Raw genomic sequence first — 12285 nt, 5'->3', positions numbered from 1 at the left:
CCTTTCCTGCCTCCCTTGCCCCGGCTCTTTCTTGGCGCTCCCTTTAATGCCTGCCTGCCACTCACCTTTATTTATGGTTTTAACTCAGCCCTGCCTGTGCTTTCTGACTCTGTGGCTGTGACATTTCAGCTTTATGGCTGAACTTAAGCAGGTGAAAGGGATGTGTTTTCTGCTTTTTTCCAATCACACCGGAACTCCTGGGAATGTGTGTGTGTTTTCCTTATGTCTGTGGCTAGTTCTTTGTAGAGCACCTCCCTCCCCCCAGCCGCACTGGTTTGAATTTACCTTCACGTGAATTGCCTCCGACGCCGTTTCATTGTATTGACTAAGACATTATTGGTATAGAATCCATTTTGCTGTTTTGTGATCAGAATACCAGGAATCCCACCTCGACGCTTCTCTACCCCCAACCCCCAATCCTAAAACACTCCTTAAGGGAAGGGGGCAGAGCTTCCTTACCATTTTAATTAGATGCTACCTCCCGGGAAGGGGGTGATGGGCGGGGGTGGCTGCAGCAGCGGGGTCTGAGGGGAAAGATTGGGCACCAATTTAAGGACGACTTCTCCTGAACCTTTCCCCATGAAAAATAATAGCAACTACATATTTTGATACCTGCTGGATTGGTGAGGCTGAATTGACGGTGGCTCTCAACACCGAGACACGCAGGATTGAAGTTCACACGCCCTCCTGAGGAGTACATTGTTAGACTGAAACTAAATCTGGTGGCCATTTACCTGAGTCTTTTTAGTACTTCTGACATTGCCACTTTTCTCCATGGATATTTTAAAGAGCGACTACTATTATCAAAGCTGTACTTTTTCCTTAGCCTCCTTTAATCTTTTTCCAACTCACCTCCCCACCCCCCACCCCACCGCAATTTAGTTCAAGAGATGAGGTTTCTGCAAGGCAGTCCAGGGGTTGAGAAGGAACAGAGATGCTGTTTGAAACTGCCTGTTCTGATAGTTGGGCAGCAAAAGCTCATTCATGCATTATTACAGTAAGCTGTCTATTTGCCTGGCACTGAAATGCCACATTCAGAACCTGCTGCCTCCTGGGCAACTGAGGGCAGGGTGTGGAGGTGCTTGGTAATAGGGTGAGTGCTTTGACGAAGTCTTTGGCCTCCTGCTCGATGGACTGTGTGTGTTCATTTGTCCTGCTTTCTGCACTGGGTGTAGCTGCTGGTGGGTTGATCAGGTGGATGTACTGCCCAGACTTCAAGGTGGGGGGAATTGTAAAAGGAGAAGGGGTTCGGACAATGGGCAAGGCTTGTGGTGATTTTCGAGACATCTACATCACTCCTCTAATGAAAGCACTGTGTTTTGATTTTTAAGTTCGGCTCCGACCTGCCACTCGTGGGTTTTTTCCTGGGGAAGGTTTTCTGAGAGATAGAGCTGAGAGCCTTCGGGTGTGTGAGAACCATGAGGGCTTGCTGGGCTGGCCTGAAGACACTTCACATTAGAATACCAGCGCGTGTGAGATTTGTATTTTGAAAAGATATCTTTGCACGATTCGCTGCAATTGCTCTTTGTGGCCTGGGCTGCTGGCTTAGTGCTCTGCCTGTTTTTCTGCCTGCCCGGAGGTGTGCAGGGGGACGGGCAACAGCTCACCCTGGAGACTGGAGCAGTGCTGGCTGGGGGACTTGAATGTAAATGTGGAAACAGTTGCATCCTTGGAGGGATGGAGTCAGGGACTGTTTTGTGGTGGGTGGGGTGTGCCAGCCGGGAGTGGGTTCAAAGGCCACATAAGTAATCTCCACAAATCAGAGGGCAGATCGTCTCTGTCTTCCCAAATTAGGAGAGGTGGGCTCATCGAGTTCAGAAGTCTCATTTGTTCCTAAACCCCCAGAAAAGCCTTGGTGCTGAGAACCTCCTGGGGAATGCCTGACCCCTGAAATGCAGCCAAGGTCAGTGGCTTCCAGGAGAATTTGCTGCAGTCTTTGGGTCCCTTGCTGTTTCGGTGACTCTTTAATGTACACAATCAATGCTCTTTTTGTAAGCCCTGGGCTCAGTGCATTAAAACCAGATCCTGTCTGGAGAGGCCTTTAATCCCTTCTCACTTTGGGAGCTTATTGTTCTCAGCCAGTGATCCCAGACTGGACCCAGCCTAAATTTTCCCCAAATAGTAACAATGCATAATTTACACCAGAGCAACCGATGACAGCACTGATCATTTAAATTATGCACGATTTGGATGATTTTTAAAAGTGAGATGAAGCAGTATCTTCTTTGGTGAAAAAATAGATAATTCAAATCCAGTTTATTTAGTCCTGATTTCTAGAGCTCACAAAGATAAGCAAAATCTTGGAGGGTTGGGGGATGGTTTTATAGATTTAGAGCTAGAAGGGAATTGTGGAGAGCTCAGCCACTCCTCATTTAGCACATAGGAAACTGGAACCCAGGGAGGTGAAGCCTCTTGTCCAAGGTCACACAGCCACTGGGAAGGGGAGAGGGAGGAGGACATTTGGGAAGAGAATTGAGGTTTCCTGACTCCTGATTCAGTGCTCTTTTCTCTAAGTCACATTGTCTGAGGCTGAATCAGAAATCAATAATACATTTTCTACCTGAGCACAAAAAGCGGCAGAGAGGAATAATTTCACCAGAGTTACAGGATTTTATTGAGAAACGGGGAAACTGCTTCATGCAAGTAAACTCGTAATATACGAAGCCACAGAGCTTTAAGGTACCTCTGGAGTTCATCTTGTCCAGCCCCCCTTCAGTTCCTCCTCTGCAGGCAAATGACTGTCTGAATCATCTAGAACAAATGGTTGTCCTGCGCGGGTAGCCTCTCTCAGTAACCCGTCTCCATCTGAACATGTCCCAAGGGGTCAGACTAGACATCCACATTGTTTCGATGCCTCTGCATGTGAGGTTTCTAGAGTTCTGTGCACGGTTTCTATCATCAGTGTGAGTACATATATTATATGTAGTATTATGAATATAAACTCTGTCTGTGTGGGTGTATGAAAATGTGTGTACGTATATAGGCTACAGAAAACAATTTACTCATTCAAACATAGGGCTTGAGTCATTCTTGCTTCAGGACATCAGGAATGAAATTTGCCACCAGTATGCTCTATTACACATGAGGTGAGCTCAGCCCAGAAGCTTTTTGGAGATTAGCGTATTTCTGAACCTGAGCACCTTGGCTGTCTTTAGCTTGGCCCACAGGGGAAGGGCATTCAAGGCCATGATTTGGCCACTGTTGACCTCATAGTCTCAGGACCTGCTAGGACTTGCACATACTTTTCTAGTTGAACAGAATTAAATGGCCTGTGGTGTCTTACCACCTGACCCTCACTTCCTTCCAGGCCTAGCCAATTCTTTCTTCGTTGAAACTCACATTTAAGAAGGGGCCTTACCTTGAAGACTTGCACACATCCTTGTCTGCAACACTTTTCATGCTTGTGTTTTAATTGGTGTGGAGTTTTCTTTCTGTCTCCTTCTGGAGGGCAGGGGCTAGGTCTTATTCATCTTGGAGTCCATAGTCCTTGTTAGTTGAATGAATGAATGCATGAATCAGTGAATGAGTAAATGCAGTGGAATGAGCACCAGCTCCTGGGTTCTGTTTCTATGAGTTAATAGTCTGTGACTTTGGGTAAGTCATTTAACCTTAGTTAACTTAAAAATGGGAATAATAATAACTGCTTGTCTTATTTACAGGCTGGTTTCAAAAATCAAAGCATTATGGCAATGCTTTGAAAACTGCAAATCATCATACAAATATGTTATTACAAGATTAAATAGAATTTTATGGGAAACTTGATTCCACCAACATTTGATCTAATGACTGCACCTAATACAAAATGATCCTGTCAAAAAGACATCAGAAGGTCCTGCCTTTTTTTAATGGCACCTAAAAAGGACATCGGTGTCCCGGGGTGGCTGAACTACTAACAGAAAGGTTGGTGGTTCAGGCCCACCCAGAGGCCCCTTGGAAGACCGGCCTGGCCATCAGCTTCTGAAAGGTCACAGCCTTAAAAACCCTTTGGAATGGTTCTACTCTGTACACATGGGGTCCCCATGAGTTGGAATCGACTCAACGGCAACTAACAACAGCTTACTGTTTCTCTGGTGGTCTGGGTTGAACTTTTTCCCAGTGTCAGCATTCACTGGATATGAGGTGATCTCCACCCAGAAGTTTTTGGGAGATTTGCATATTTCTAAACCAGTATCAACATTATTCATCAAAACTTTTTTAAAAAAACCTTTTCTCCTACCTATGGATCAACTATTACTTAAATATAAACAAATTTATTATGCCTGTGCGTTGGCAAAAGTTTTTTTTTTGGGTGGGCACCTAACATGATGCACTAATAGCCCAGTATTTAAAACCTTGTGATCAGAGGTCTCAAGAGGCTAAAAGAAATCTTGAAATATAATTATTTTATTATCCCAGTGCACTTAATTAAATTTGGTCTTAAATGAGACTTTAGTAAAGTTGTACAAACTGATAACAATATCTTAAAATGATAATAGCGTGGCAGTTTTTTCATTAGATACATTTTGTTGTCTTTCACAGATGTTAAGCAGGTGTTTTCTTTGCAATGACATTGCCTCATAATAAAATAGGGTGTACTGGTAGTTATCAGAACATCAGAGAAATGTACATCATCATTTCCAGTATTTATTATTAACTGAGTAATCTTTAGTACAAAAGCTACTATAAGTCATGGTTTATTGTTTGCCTAATTATCTACTTAGGAGGTCATGGAATATTTTGTTGATGAAAGAATACCCAACACTTTTCTTTCACGGAAATAATGTTTTTCCCCCTTATCTGTAAGGCTCTTTGAAATCTTGTCATTTTGTGTCTTGCCGGTTGGCCCTTTATTTTTTCTCTGTGTCTGTCCTGGAATTAATCTTCTTGTTTTGACACTGTTCCTTCTTCCAGTGATAGTAGTTTTAAAGTCCACCTATCTTTGAGCTACTGTGATTGAATCATGGCTGCCGTGCCCAGCTGAGCCACAGTGCAACCGGTCTCTGATTCGGTATTTCTGATAGCATTTGGGATAACTTGAGTCTGAGAGATGCTTTAATGCCAAATTGGTTCTTCCATTTCTATGGGGGAAGTAGATCTGAGAACAGGGCCTAAACTGGTTTGTTAGCAGTGTGCTGAGACTTCCAAGAAAATCTTGGTGATTTTTTTTGAATAAGATGTTATTCTGTGCATACAAATACAAGGTTCCTAGTGGAGATAGAGGGAGGATTTAAATAGAAAATGTTGGATGAATTCCGCTTGTAATTTCTTCCATTCTGGTTGGAAGCTTATTTCCCTCCAGAGAAAGATGATTCTCAATCCACTTCTTTTTACATGCCCAGCTGTCTTCAGTTGTCTCCAGGGGATACCTGTAATTCTCAAAACACATTTTATTTTGCCCCAATCTTAAAACTCTCCCTTTAGTATCTATTATATGGGCCCCTTTATTTCCATTCTTACCTGCAGCCACTGTGGTTGCTTTTCCATGGGCAGCACCTATGCCAAGACCCACCTTGTATGTCTCTACCACCAGTCTTCCCTCCACTAGTCTTTCTCATACACTACAGCCATATTCATCTTCCCAGCACAGTTTCAATCTGGGTATTTCTATTCAAGACCTTCCGTGACTAAACCTTTAGTATAGTGTCAATAGCAGCTGTAATTCAGCTGGGCCTCCACCCAATCTCTTTAGTTTTAATGACCATTCCTTCACAAACTTCCACTCCTCCCAGAGGGAACCAACCACTTGCTTCCTGCATGGATGCTCTTTAGGGTGTGCACTACCTTGTTATTCTTTTCTACATCTGTTGCCCTAGCTCTAACCATGCAAATGCCACCCTTTCCACAGAATTGTGCCTGATTTCTGTGAGATCAAAGTTATCCCTCCCGCTGAGGACGCATTCCCTCAGAACTGTCTTCACACCACTTTCGCAACACTGAGAACTTACCGTCTTGGATAACATTCACTACAAGGCAATAAACTTCATGAAGGCAATATGTATATTTGATTTACTTAGGTGTCCCCCACCAGTTTCTGTTACATAGAGGTGTTCAGTAAATTTATATTGAGCTGACAAAATACACAACGTACAGCCCTTTTAGGATGCTGGAGGTGGTGTTGCATAGAGAGGATATAGAAACTCCAGAAAGGTGGGGGGGACAGTACACTAACCACAGCACAACTTCAAGGGATGCTAATTATATTCTGTTCTATGTTGCACAACTCCAGGGGATCCTTTTATGTAGAGTACAGCTGCAGGGGATGCCAATCACATAGAGTACAATTCCGGGGGTGCCGATTTTGAGGAATACAGTGCCTGATCCTGGATAGGAATCCCTGTTTGTAGAATTTCCTCGCCATGAGAAATTTCCCCTCCGTTGTCTCTATATTCTAAATCTGGAGAGATTTTAAATGCTGCGGGTTACAATTCCAAGACGTGTGTGTGTGTGGGGGTGGGGGGTATGTTGGGAATGTGTTTCAGTCCTTTCACTATACCCCATGCCGTTTACGACTACTATTTCTGTCAAATGGTAATAGAGTTGATGTTGAGTTTTTGTCTTGATAGAGTTGGCAATGGGTTGAGAGGATGTGGGAGAGAGTGAGGTTGAGTGAAGAGGCACCCTGCTGGCAGTTAGGAATCCAGACTCATAGTGTTGGCTCTGACACCTCACCCTCTAAGCCTCAGTTTATTCACATTAACACGAGTGGTTTGGACCAGAGAATGCCAGAGGCCACTTCTGCACTGTCATTCTTCTGTGATAAATCCGAGGACGTATAAGGGAACTAGAGGCGGGACTGAAGGTGTTTGAATAGCTGTGGATTCTTATTCTAGGTCTTGGGGATAGATACCAGGTATGCAAACTGTGGACCTCTAGGAGCTGAGAATTACCATGGAAAGTAATATATCTTCCTCAGTTTCAGAAGACTTTTGATTTTTCCAACCTTTAGGTCCTGATTTATAATTTGAAATGTGGTTTTGGTTTTGAAGATGGAACAATGGGTCTGAGGGCTGATGGTGACTTGTGCTGGGCACTACCCTGTAGTGCTGTTGCTGGTTACCCTGGTTCAGACTCTGAAGTAAGGATGGATTTTCAAGAACTGCCTTTTAATCAACAGAATTCGGAATTTGGCAGTAGGGATCAAACTGAAAGTTCATAGACCTTAACAGTACATTATATATATATGTATATGTATATGTGTGTATATGTATGTATATATACATATGTGTGTATGTATATAGGCACATATTATATATACAAATACTGACATTTGTTTCATTAGTATAGTATAAGGAGTGCTTGACATCAGCAGTGTAAAATTTGGGTGAGTCCAGTGTTCTATGATTCTGTGAAATGTGATTAACTGTAGGAGCAAGACATGCACATTTTATCCAGCATTCATTAATTCTTTTTTTCATTTATGTATTCATTCACATGTTTAGTGACTGCTGCTAGTTGCTGGGGACAACACTGGCGTGGTCTCTACACTCAAGGTGTGAATGGTTGGGTAGAGAGAAGAGTCTCATACCACACTTAGACCCTCTTTCACTACACTACAGCCACTTTGATCTGTTTTTTGAACATGTCAAGTTAGTTATTGTAGTTCCCCATGCTCAGAAAACTATTGCCAGATTTTCACGTGGAGGGCCTCATCAAACGTTGCTTGTATCACTTATCTATTGCTACATAACAGATTAAGACTTAGTGGTTTAAAGTAACAATCATTTATTATCTCTCACAGTTTTTATGGGTCAGAAATGCAGAAGTGGCATTTATTATCTCTCACAGTTTTTATGGGTCGGAAATGCAGAAGTGGCTTAGCTGGGTGGTTCTGGCTTGAGGTCTCATGAGGTTGCAGTCAGGATATCAGTATGAACTGCTGTCTTCTGAAGGCTTTACTGGGGCTAGAGAATCTGCTTCCAAGATCAGTTACATGTGTGGTGCTGGTTATTGGCAGGTGGCTTCAGTTCCTCCCCATGTGGGCCTCTCCAGGGACTGCTTGACTATCCTCCTGACATGATGCCGGCTTTCCTCAGAGTGAGCAGTCCAAGAGAGCAAGGCACAAGACACAATGTCTTTTATGACCTAGTGTTGAAAGTCACACACTGTCATTTCTATAATATCCTATTTGTTAATCCAGGCCAGCCCTTTGCAGTGTGGGAGGGGACTACACAAAATCATTAATACTAGAAGGCAGGAGTCATTGAGGGCCCTCTTGGCAGCTACCTACCACACAGAGAGACTTTCCTTGATGTATATGTCTAAAGCAACACTTCTTTACCAATCTATGTATGACCATCCAGTTTAGTGTTTATTGTCTTTAAAACTGTGTGACTGTCTGAATATGTATATATTTAATCTTTTGCCTTCCACTGAAACCTAAGCTTTGTGAGAATAGGGATCTTGCCTGTGTGTTTACAGTTTATTTTCCTAGTGCTTAGAATTGTGGCTGGCACATAATAAATATTGATTAAGTAAATATCAGTTGAATAAATAAAATTAATTTTTTTAGAAGGGACCTTATTTTTTATTACACTTTATATCTTCAAATAATGAGTTGTGGCAGCTTCTAATGAAAGGCACAGATAGGATAAAGCCATAAAACTATTAAGATAATGGTAAAAGGAAAAATCTCTCTATCTCTATCTCTCTCTGTGTCTAGGACTTTGTCATCATCTTGTCAAATTTGGCTCTTTTATAGGCGGAAACTGAGCTCAGACGAGTACCTTGTCTTGAAACTCCAATGGCAGAGCTGGGTCTAGAACGGGGTCTTCCCATTCTCCTTATTATGCCTCAACCCTCGATGACATTGCCTGGATGTTTTAGTGGATCATTTAGTCCTACCACACACAAAGATTAACCTGACAAAATATGGATGCAAAGATGGTTATCGAGGTGCTTGCATGTACAGAACACACTTAGTACAGCCTCTGCTCCATTGTGAAGTAGGCAAGTCTGTTTAATTTGATGGTAGAGGAGAGCACGTTTAAGTTAATCAGTATAAATAATTAGCTGTGTTTTAGATGTTGACAGTAAAAAGTTAAGATTCTATGTGCAGGCAGAGTCCAGTTGTAGGGTCTTTACTGCAGTGAGTAATCAGGATGACCCTCGGAGGTTCAGGGCATAGAAAATACAGATTGCAAATGGGAGCAAGGACCTCTGAATTATTAAAATTTTGCTTAATTAAAAAAAAAAAAAGCTTTTTCTTATTCTCATTATGAAAGCAATACATGGTCATTGTAGTAAATTTGGAGAAAAGAGAAAAAGGAACTCTCAACTCATCCACAATCATTATTCCCAGTGATAACCATGGATACATTTTGTTATATGGCTTAGCAGTTTTTTTCTGTGCATAGTTAAATAGATAGCTTTGAAAAGTTAAGATCATATTGTATATTTTTCTGAAACTTTTTTAAAACTTAATTTGCATTTTCTCATGTTATTAATATTTTTCTATGGCATAATTTTTAATACTTTATCATGGGTAATTTTAAACTTACATAAAAAGTAGAGCGAATATTCGAATGGATTGTTGGTAAGTATGTGAAATGGTTCAATCACTTTGGAAAACAGTTTGACAGTCCTTCACTTGACCCAGCAATTCTACTCCTAGGTGTATACCCAATAAAATTGAAAACATATGTCCACACAAAAACTTGTACACAAATGTCCATAGTAGCTTTATTCATAATAGGCCCAAAGTGGAAACAACTCAAATATCCATCAACTGATGAATGGATAAACAATATGTGGTAGATCCATTCAATGGAATATTATTCAGCCATCAAAAGGAAAATGCACTGTTTCACGCTACAACACAGATGAACCTGGAAAACATTGTGCTAAATGAAAGAAGCCAGTCACAAAAGACCATATGTTATATGATTCCACTGAAGTGAAATGTCCAGAATAGGCAAATCCAGAGAGACAGAAAGTAGATTAGTGGTTGCTTGGGGTTTGAGGGAAGGGGAAATGGGGAGTGACTGCTAATGTCCTGAAGTTAGATAGTGGTGATGGTTGTACAACTCTCTGAATATACTAAAAACCACTTAATTATATACTTTAAAAGGGTGAATTTTATAGTATGTGAATCATATCTTAATAAAGCTGTTATAAAAAAAGTAGACAGACTAGTATATCCCTGTTTAATAATTATCCACTGGCTATCAATCTTGTTTCATCGATACCCCTACCTACTTTCCCCCATATTAATTTGAAGCATTATATCATTTCAGTTGTAAATATTTTAGTATGTCTCTCTAAAAGATACTCTTTATAAAATATGTAACCACAGTACCTTTAAAAAATATATAACCACAGTAGCATTATCATGCCTAAAAAAATTAACATGTCATTTTCAGTTTCTTCACATGTTCAATCAGTTTTCAAATTTCTAATCATATGTCTTTTAATGACTGCTTAGCACTTTGTTGCAGGGATGTGTCAAAATATATTTAACCAATTCCTATTGATGAAGCTTTAGGTTATTTATAACTTTTCAACTCTTGTAAATAGTGCTTTGATAAATTTCCTTGTACACACCTTTGTGCACATTTTTTTTTTTCTTAGGAGAGCTTCTTAGAAGTGGGATTTAGAATGAAGGTGTGTGAATGATTCCTTAGGCTCTTGACATTGTCAAACTGCCTTTCAAAAAGGTGGTAACCATGTACGTTTCCCCTTTCATTGTATGATAGTGCCAATTTCCCAACATCTCTGCCAAACCTCCATTCCATTGTTTTTAAAATGGGGCACTTCACATGGAGTCGCAACTAAACAACAACAACTTAATTGAATACCTAGAACTGGGAATGTTAGAATACTGTGAGGTTCTTTGGGGGTAAAGGTTGAAGACAAGTAGATAGATTAAGCACAGCTGTTGGAAGTTTGCCGGGCAAGTTCAGGGCTGGCCAGAAGAAGGAAAAGAACCATGGTGAGACCCATCTTTCCTTGAGACACCTTAAAAAAGCAGTACTGATTTGCAACTTTCTAGGTTCTCCTTGAAATGATGAGGAAGGGAATATCAATCCATCCCACTGACGGAGCATCTATCATGTGCCAGTCAGTACACTTGTTTTTATATTAAGGAGGCAGCTTGGTGAGGTGGTTATGAGTGTGGACCTAGGAGGCAGGTTGTTGGATTCAAATCCCATTTGGCTACTTACTACCTGTGTGAGCTTTGACAAGTCTCCTAACTTTTAGTCCTGGTTTCCTAATGTATAAAATGAAAATTATAGTAGAATTTATCTTATAAGTTTGTTGAGGATTAAAGCACTTACTAATGTAGAATTCTGAGAACAGTGCCTGGCATCTACTAAGCACTGTATACATATTAGGAGTCCCTAGATGGCAGAAATGGTTAGGCGCGCGGTTGCTAACCGAAAGACTGGTGATTTGAACCCACCCACAGATGCCTTGGAAGAAGGGCCTGGCGATGTGCTTCTGAAAGGCCGCAGCCATGAAAATCCTATGGAACAGAGTTCTACTCTGCACACATGGGGTTACCATGAGTCAGAACCAACTTGACAGCAATTGATTTTTGGTATCCTTCTTACCTGTTATTACTCTTATTAGCTCATCTAATTCTCAGAACGGTTTCCTCTAGGGTAGGCTTATGTCATTTACAGATGAGCACACTGAGGCTTAGACAAAGTAAAGAATTTACCCAAGGTGATAGAGCTACTAAATGGTGAGCTAAGACTCACCTACCCAAAGCCATTGCCCATAATGACTCACATGGCCATCATTTGACTTAAGGAACTTGTTGTGACATCAGAATTATCTGATATATTATCTCCCTGGTGTTAACAGATTTCCCAGAAGCCTTTGACTTTGGAGACAAGTTCTTCTCTTTGATGAGCATAGAGCTATTTTAAGAGTTATTTCTGAACTATTTCTTTATGATTTTATTTTTTTAATAGCCAAGGACAGCTCAAAATGTGTTGTTTTTCTTTTTTCTTGTCTAAAAACCTAAAAACAAAATGTTAACCATTTTGGGATTAGCAGTGATTTCCTTGTGCAATATGTATACCTGTTTCTGTTGAGTCAATTCCAACTCATAGTGACCCTATAGGACAGAGTAGAACTGCCCCATAGGGTTTCTAAGGAACAGCTGGTGGATTTGAACTGCTGACCTTTTGGTTAGCAGCTGAGTTCTTAGCCACTGCAGTATGTATAGGGTTCTGCAGTATGTATAGGGAATTGTAAACATGGAGTGGGGGTGGTGTCTGACCTCCTTTGACTTCAGGAGGGGGAAGGAGAATCAAGATCAACAGCCCAAGGCTAATTCCTATGAGGCAGCAGTCAGACATG

The 12285-nt window shown here is 41.1% G+C and overlaps 1 protein-coding gene across 8 annotated transcripts in view; it reads left to right on the top strand.

Moving 5' to 3' along the window:
• The window catches only part of TNIK (TRAF2 and NCK interacting kinase), a 469288-nt gene that overhangs the window by 1090 nt on the left and 455913 nt on the right, over positions 1-12285 (top strand). The gene's annotated exons all lie outside the window — the stretch shown is intronic.

The sequence above is a fragment of the Trichechus manatus genome, unplaced genomic scaffold, assembly GCF_000243295.1.
Source record: "Trichechus manatus latirostris isolate Lorelei unplaced genomic scaffold, TriManLat1.0 scaffold00110, whole genome shotgun sequence".
In the NCBI taxonomy this organism is placed as follows: domain Eukaryota; kingdom Metazoa; phylum Chordata; class Mammalia; order Sirenia; family Trichechidae; genus Trichechus; species Trichechus manatus.
This window is presented reverse-complemented; position numbering and strand designations above follow the sequence as displayed.